General features: G+C 45.6%; 1 long non-coding RNA gene across 1 annotated transcript; it reads right to left on the bottom strand.

The window, feature by feature from the left end:
- Positions 1–1,498: 1,498 nt before the first annotated feature.
- Positions 1,499–8,421, bottom strand: LOC141981500 (uncharacterized). Its single transcript, XR_012637801.1, has 5 exons — positions 8,085–8,421; positions 6,966–7,040; positions 6,422–6,586; positions 5,703–5,950; positions 1,499–1,583 (listed from the first exon to the last, which is right to left on the bottom strand). It is a non-coding gene; the product is annotated as an uncharacterized LOC141981500 (long non-coding RNA).
- Between the last annotated feature and the right edge of the window lie 288 nt (positions 8,422–8,709).

Genomic DNA, 8,709 nt, shown 5'->3' with positions numbered 1-8,709 from the left:
AGTGTGGCTCCAGAGGGACACATGGTAGGGAGAACTTTGCTATCTGAAAAGGAGGATTATGTGCCACTGGCAAGCAAATGTTGCTGTCTGCAACCTAGGTGCTAGCTAGCTGGAGGCCTGGATATAGTTCCTGAGCCAGCAGACAATTCCACCTTAGGGCCACACTGAACAGGCCAGTATAGTAGCCAGTCTCCCCACCTAGTGTTCTCTTAGCAATAGGGAGAGATCCTGTCCTGCGGTTTGCAAGGGGGTGGGGCACAAGGCTCTCTATGCTCTTTTTCCTCCTGTTGTGCAATAGTAAAGTAGAGGACAGGATCTAATCCCAAATTCAAAAAATCTGTGTATCACCACTCCTGCAACATCACCTGTGCATGCCATTTCTTTAGCACCACCTCTGCTGAAATATTCATCCATATCTTAATCTCCTCTCTGCTTAACTATTGCAAGTCCTTTCTCAATAACCTCCCTAAGCTCAGCTCTCCAGATTCCAGTAACTGCAAAGTGTTGCAGACTTTCTATCCTCAGAATGCTCCATTAGCTTGCCATGCAATTCAGGATCCAACTCAGAGCTGTTCTCTCGTCCTCCTGGCTTTGCAAACCATTCTCCATGGACTGTCTCTAGCATTCCATATGGGTCTGATTCCTCTCCTCTTTCTGCTCCCTCCCTCTATGGTCTAGCACGAGCCTCCTTGTTATTTCTTGCCACTAATAGTGCAAGCACCTTCTCATCTTAAGTTCCTGCCATGTGGAAGAGACTGTCTCCATCTTTCCACCTCATCAATTCTCCATCTCTTTTCAAATCTCAGTTGAAAATATATATTTTCTTCCCGGCCTATAACTCTTAATTTCCATCTTCCATCTGTTATTGGCCTTATGCTTGAATACTTTAATTCATTCACCATAGAATGTCTTTACATCACTGCGTTCTGTAATGTATACCCAATACTGTCTTGCACTATGTAGCTCTAAGAGGCATTTTGGGATATGCCCTGCATGACAGATTCAGTATAAAATATAGTTGCATTGTATTGTTTTGATCTTCCTATAAATCAGCATATAACAACATATTTATAACAAAGACACAGCTTGAAAATAAAGTTTGTACATCGTGTGCTTACAGTAAACTCCTGATAAACCAACTTCCATAGGGTACATTGAATTAGATTGTGTAATGAAAGTTTCAAACAACCTTTGAAATCAGTGTGCCTAATAGACTTTGTGACTGAGGAGCACGCTCAGCGTGAGAGGCGGACTGGACATTGAAATATGTGCAGAGGAGACGGGGGAAAGGATGGATGGTAGAAGGAGATTAAATGAAGGTCAAAAGAAGAACAGCTGATTGATATTTTTCAAAAAGGGGGGAAAACCATATCATGCTGACAGATAAATACACCTGCATACATCATAAAACTACTTTTCCGTGTAAGCCATTGCTGTAGTTGTTGGATGTTGTGTGACTGTGAATGGAAGGCAATCTCTCTATTAAGATATGGTCCATACCTTGAAAATGTGAGAGAACTCCATGCCTAATGCATATCTTCTTGTTTGTTACTTCCTCATTGTCAGGAAAAGGCTGTCTTTGCCTGTAAAACAAAAAGAGTTCTGTGCAACTTGAACAAGACAGGCAGGTCTGGTCCCCAGACCAGTTGTGCTGTTCACTTGAAAGCTGTTTCCTGCAACCACTGGAACAATACGCCCTGTCATTTTTAATAGTGTATTAACTATTGAAACAAAAAGCACTATTGAAACAGAGCCAAATATTACATAACAATGTAATATGTCAGTTAGAACTGAATTAGATGTGGTCTATTGGATAAAGATGTTGAACCTTCTGGGAGAATATTTCGTCTTTTGATCACAGATCATTTTATGCTGCCTTTGCCCTGGGTCACCAAGGTAACACAAAATCATACATGAAACTGGACCAAAATTCTGACATATGTTATTGTCCATCAGAAAGGAAAACATCCTGTGCCCTCAGCAATTTTTCTCATTAATAAAATACAGCAAAGTGCACAGCTCAGAGTACACACAGTGCTGTACATAGAAGTACAAGTGACAGATGTGAGCTGACAGAAAAAGGCCCAGGGAGTATAAACAGAATCCATTTGGCAACTGAGAGGGGCCTGTCCCAACTTGCCTTGTTTTTACAGTTGAATTTTATTTGTCATGGAAAGAAGTTTCATGTCAAGAGTTTGGGATGAGCCGCTCTCAAGGCCAGCTTGACCAGAACAAACTAGGGATTGAGCTAGGGGAAGAAAGAATGCAGGGGTACAACATGTTCTCACTTTCTCTGAGCTGCCATCTCATTCTCCAAAAGCTCAGCTTTCAGTAAAAACCAAAAAGGTAAGTCTCTAGTCTTTATGCTTATAAACAAAAAAACAAAAAGTGAGCAAACGAACAACAAAAACATACCTTCAGAATGTGAACAGAGAGCAACTAATGCTGTCCTATCCTCCTGACTTGGCAGAGAGCCTGAAATAATAGCTCTGGGAAGATGAATAGTTCCATTCATCTCAAAGGAATTCTAATGCTGATGCCCAGTGATGATGATTTAATCCTGTCTACATTATTGACCATTTCCTACTCATTAAAGGATGTAAGGAAGGAGAGAGAGGATCATACTGTGAAGATCTTGCCAAGAATATGTATATCTATTATGAATTTGCTATTCCCCAGCCATTGCCAGGTGTCTTGGAGATTCTGGGCAGATGTCAATCACAATGTCATGTCAACACAACACTCTCTCAATAACTGTCAAGCCATCTGGAATGGCTCATGAGCAGGAGTACCAAGCTCAGGGCAGACTGTGAAGAATCAGGGCACAAACCTCAAACTGGTTGTGAATTCTATACTTAGATTTCGCCAGCCAAGTGTCAAGTGTGAACTCCTTACGCACTACAACAGCCTTAACATGGAGTCACAGACAGTCCCCTTTTGTACTCTGATCTATCTTGCCACCCAGGCAAGCTTGCCTTTGTGATAGATGGTCCCTTATACCAAAAAATCAAAATATTCAGGTTACTCCCAGTCACTTACCCCAGGTCAAGTGCACCCTAGATCTGTCACCAAAGACAACACTTGTAGTCAATCCAATAATAAACGAACAAAAGATGTATTAACTGGGGGGAAATAAGAGCGTTGTTTACAGGTTAAAGCAGGTAAACATACACACACAAATCAGCTACAGCCTTAGGTCCCAAAAACAAAATAGAAGCTGCTGTAATGTGGAAGCTCTATATGCCGTTTAGGGCTGACCCAGGCTAAACAGCTGGGGAACTCTTCCTTATGCTTAGAAATCTTTGTCCCTCAGTGTTCAAGCAGCACAGAGATAACAATTTCTTCTTGACAAGATTTCTATTCCCATCCTCCCAGAGTTCAAGCTCATGGGATGACTGCATTGGATTTCTCTTCATGGGTATGGGGAGGGGGGGAAGCAATCAATGTCTTTGGTCCATGTTCCACAATGGCTTGTCTGGTGTCTATGGGCCTTCTTTTTTTGGAGAGAGATGACATATCTTGTGGTAAACTAGCATTTCACACTTAATAATGCTTCTCTCCTGACTCGGTTTACAGTTTCAGAGCAAATAATTTTATCATTACCAAACACTTAAATATTACCTTATAACTTGGGATACAGACAAAATAAGTAAGATTAATATGCTCTGTGACACTCGCAGATCAGATGCCAGCTCTTGCCCAGGCTGTAGCCATTAGCTAGGAACTGATAAACTCATAGCAGGAGACCAGATCGGGTCACCTGTATGTTAGTTTTGCTCAAAATAGGTATTAGTCTTATAAGAATATATTTAGCATTTAGACTCTACGAAATGCTCATAAATTAATCTCACTTGTAATGTTGGTATTCCATGCTATAAGAAAATATGTAAATTTTGCTTTATAACTTTAAAAATGTTTGCTCTGAACTTGTGAATCCAGGCTGGAGAATCGTCCTTCCCTCTCCCCCTCCCCACGCATCCAGATGGACTATCAAAATCAGATGGGCCATCAAGAAACATCAGGAATCTTGTCCTGTAGGCTTGGAAGCTGAATGAAGGAAATAAAACAAAGCCATAGGAAAATTTTCCATCTTTTTGGCTGTTTGAACTCTGAAGGGCCAGAGACTCTAAACTGCAGTCAGAGATCCCCAGGGACAGCCTCCTGTGTCTGCCTTGAAAGACACTTTGAATTGACAGATCACTACAACTCTGTCACTTTTAGGATTTAGATGGTAACTCATTTGTGTGTATATGTTTGCTTGCTTTGACCTATAAATAACTCTTAGTCCTTTTTCCTAGTTAATAAACCTTTAGATAGTTTATTGCAGGATTGGCTGCAGGCATTGTCTTTGGTGTAAAATCTAGTGTGCCAATTAATCTGGGGGAAAGAGACTGGTCTCTTGGGACTGGAAGCAACCCAAATGTGGTGTGATTTTTGGTGCAAGTGACCATTTATCATTAAGCCCAGTTTGTCTGGCAAGATAGCTTGGAGAATCTAAGGGGCTGTCGGTGACTCCACGGTAAGACTATTATAGTAAACCAGGAGTTCACATTTGTTACTGGCTTGGTGAAATCTAATTATAGAACATACCACCAGTTGGGGATGTCTGCCCTGAGGTAGGCATTCACAGTCATGAGCCACTGCAGACTGTGCAGCAATTGGCATAGTCTTGGCAGGATTCGCATGCAACAGGTCAATTGGTTTTAAAGATCAAAACCCAATGCTTTTTAAAAGTTTTAATTTGATATTAAGAGTGTTTAAGAGTTAAATATTAGTCACAATGAGTGAATCACAGTCCTATGAGGGTCTTGGGACAAAAGACCTTGAGCATTTGTGCTCGCAAAGGGAATTATCATTTAAGAGGAAAGCCTCAGATCAGGAACTGAGAACTTTGCTCATGAGCTATGACCAGGCATCCAAGGGCCCTGCATCCCTGAACATTTCAGGGAAACTGGCCAGGCTACAACACCTGGAAGCCCAGAAAGAACGTGAACATGATATAATAATGATGGTGGAGTTGCAGATCAGGGAAACTGAGGCAAGTGCCCAGCAACGATGCATGGAATGTATGGCAGCAGTCAAAGCCAACAGTGAAATGGAGGAGGAAGCCTAACAAAAAATGCATAGAGCAGCGCAACTGAGGAGAGAACTCATGCATTGCAGCTCAAAGTACTGAAGCAGCACTTTCAAACTCTGAGTACATCCCTTCTTAACAGCAGGGAGCAGGAGAAAGCCTGCCCAATTTATCAAGAGACTGGCTGCATAGAAAAGTCGCTGTCCACCTTTGAGAGACTGTGTGGGATCCATAAGATTCCAGAGGAACTGCCATTGACCGCTGTCACAACAGCGAATAAGGTCAGCAGTATCTAGCCCTGGTACCTCAAATACAGTGCCAGACAAATACACCTTCTCCAGGGTACAGCAACAGCAGGGGCTGCAAACAATTTCAGATCCCTGCAGCCTGCAGAGAAAGAAGCAGTTCCTCCGTGGAGAACACCGTGGCCCAGACCACAGGGGAAGCAGGCTGGTCTCTGCCATCAGTACTCTAGTGACAGAATACAAGTCTTGTTAGTTAGAGCTCTGTGCATTGGAGGGGTTTTGCAATCCCCATGCCCTTACGTGAGCAGCCATTTCTAAGAGGCTGCTTCCCAAATGTGTTAGACAGACTCTCCAACAGGCCACCAGCCTTGGTTCACACTAACCTGAGGAATCTCCTGCAAGATTCTCAGTTTTCTTCTCCAGGCCAGGATGCGGAAGCACTGGCTGGTTGTTGTTCAGGTGGGACATTAATTTACGGACTGTTGCACTGGAGTGTGGTCCAAGCACAGGACTTAGAACCAGAACAGAGTCGTAATCAGCCTCCTTTCTAGGGGAACTCTCTACTGCTCCATCTCTGTCCGTCCCTCTGTTAAAACAGGGCTGATTTCTTTGATGTGTATCCAGGCTCTTCCTACTGACAAGACTCTAGATCATGTTCTGGTTACTTCCCCAGTTTCCCTCTCCCAGCCATCCAAACTGCAGCTGATGACATGATCTTCCTCTCCTGGTGCTGTCTTTCCCACTTCCCCTATTCTGGCTCTGGCTGCCCTTTTTCCATGTCCAGTTCAGACTTCTCCGCACCTCCAAAGCTCCCTGTGCAAACACCTCCCTGTGCCAACATCTCCACCTCAGTCATCCCCTCCTCCCATCCCATTCCCATCTTACTGCCACTTTGTCCCACAGCATCCCCTGCTACTGGGAAGGGCCCAGCAACCTCAGCTCAGGCTCCCCTTTCTATTCATTCCATCAGACAGACCCTGCGGCTCTCCTACACTCCTAGAGTGACCCCTTTAGCTTGAGTGAGAGGGGCTTGTGCTGAAGGGCCCTGGTTCAATCCCCACCAATGCCCGTGGTGTCTATATGTGGCCATGGTTTTACTTACCTATCATTGTAGGTTGTGTAGCCCATTCCTGGCCATGTGTGGAACATCTGCTGCTGTCCACCTCTGTGATGTAGGTCCCTCATCCACCCAAGGACATGGCATATCAAGGTCAATCCATCAACTCCCATCCGGTCTTAACCTTCATGACGGACGGTGAGTCCTGCCCTGACCACAGAAAGACAGGGTGGTGTTCTTCAGGGGAATCTGCTGGAGCTCCAGTCTCCCCTGCTCCACCTCACACTAAGGGTTTTCAAAAGATACTCCTCATCTTGGATAAACAAAGCAGCTAAGATGAGGCCAGTGTGGATGGATTTACTGAGCAGACTGGTTCTAAGAGAAGAGGAGATTGCTTCTCTGCTCTAGTGAGATTCCCATAGGAAAAGTATCTGATGGTGGGAGTGCGGGCAATACAAGCCCTCAGCGTCTGGAATGACAGAAAATCAGGACTCTGGGAGTTAAGGGGTGTCTCTGTCCTGCTGGAGGGAGCAGAGCTGGAGAGCAGAAAGGGCAGTGCTGAAATTGTATGAACGACAGTGACCTCTACCTGTGAAGGTGACTGCAGCTTCTTGCAGGCAATAGAGTCCAGGATCCTTATACACCTCCTTCGGAGATGCTTTTCCTAGGAATAAAATCAACATAGCACAATGAGAACAACGTCTGAGTCCCAGGGCTGGGAACCAGGGATAAGGGATGCTGTAAGCCAGGCTATGTAACAGGAACCTGATCTTTGTCCCAAGAGCTGCAATTACCCAGATGAGTGAGTGGTTCCTACCTCCATGAGGGGAGTAGGGTTTTCTACCTAAGCATCACTGAGAGCCAGCTCTTCTTGGTTTGACAGGATGAGGTCATTGGTCCCCAAGCTGGGCCAGCTGCAGGCTACATTGATTGATGTAGGAGGCAGGGACAGATCCCTTAGCCTGGAAGACAGAGAGGGGAGGAAGCTCCTGTTCATTTCCCGTTTGGAGACCCCATAGAAGAAGATCCCAGAGGGGAAGGGAAAATGAAGGGCAGGAAGTGAAGCTGCCCCTATGAAGAAGGCACTAGAGCGGAACACAATCCAGTTCCCAGATCTACCCAGTGGTGTAGCTAGGTGGAGCGAACAGGGGCAGCGGACATAAAAGTGCCACCCGCTTGTACTCACCGGGCGGCGCTCCGGGTCCTTGGCAGCACTGAAGGCCCCTGCTGCCAAAATGCCGCCGAGGACCCGGAGCGCATGAAGTTCCCCGCTGCCGAAGACTCAGAGCGCCACCGGGTGAGTAAAAATTTTAAAAGGCGCCTTTAAATTAAAAAGGCGCCATTTGTGCTCAGACGGGGAGCAACCGCTCCCCCCGCTCCCACCCTGGCTACGCTACTGGAGATACCTCATGTTTGTAAGTGTGGCCTCGGAGGGGGTCACTTCATCATCTTCATTCCCTGCCTGTAAAATGGGGATAATAGTTTCCTCCCTCCCAGGGAGTGAGGGGAGGACATTCCCATTGTCAGCGAGGAGCTTGGCTCGGACAAGCTGGGGGTGGACTGTGCCAGGGTGAGGAAAAGGACCGAGAGTTTGCTCCCTATAGCCAGTGGAGGAGGATGGGATCAGAAGGTCAAGGAAGGGGAATGGGGCAGGAACTAGTGCCACAGAGAGGGCTTAGGGATTCGGTCAGTGCCAAGGGCTCAGTACCTCCATTCAGCAAAGAGTTTCTCTATTGAGAAGACCCCTCCTGTCATGGCAGTCTGCATACTATTTGAAGTCCTTCCTAGTGTCCTCGAGGTGCCCCCTTAGTTCTTCTTGAATGTGGTGGATTCATAGAACCAAGTTGTTGTCTGGCAAGTTCAGAGAGGCCATTGGTAGTGTGGGCTGAAATCAGGGGTTAATCTATCGTTAGCAAAAAGAGTTGAGGTTGGCATTCTGGTTTTCAAATTTGGAGCTGATCTGTGCTTTCAGCCAAAGGTACGCGGTCACAGCGGATGAAGCCTGCCATCTTGGTCAGTTGATCTATGATAATCAGTTGTACCGTGTAACCATTTGATTCAGGGAGTTCTACAATGAAATCCGTGGTTCCAAACTGCCATTTTGGTCAGAGCCTGGTAGTCTACACAGAGTAAGAGTCCCACTTCCTTATTTCCAAAGAGGGCCGGGGCCCCTGTGGGAAACGCTGAATGGCGAATAAACCCTTTGGACTGTTTCTCTTGACTACATGCAGAGAGAGCCACCAGTTCTGGTTCGGACATTGCGTAAATATGGCCAAAGGGAACTGTTGCCCAAAATTGTAGATCAATAGGGTAGTCATGGTCTCAGTGCAGAG

Source organism: Natator depressus, chromosome 2 (genome assembly GCF_965152275.1).
Source record: "Natator depressus isolate rNatDep1 chromosome 2, rNatDep2.hap1, whole genome shotgun sequence".
Lineage (NCBI taxonomy): Eukaryota > Metazoa > Chordata > Testudines > Cheloniidae > Natator > Natator depressus.
The sequence above is the reverse complement of the archived record's forward strand: the minus strand, read 5'-3'. Positions and strand labels throughout refer to the sequence as shown.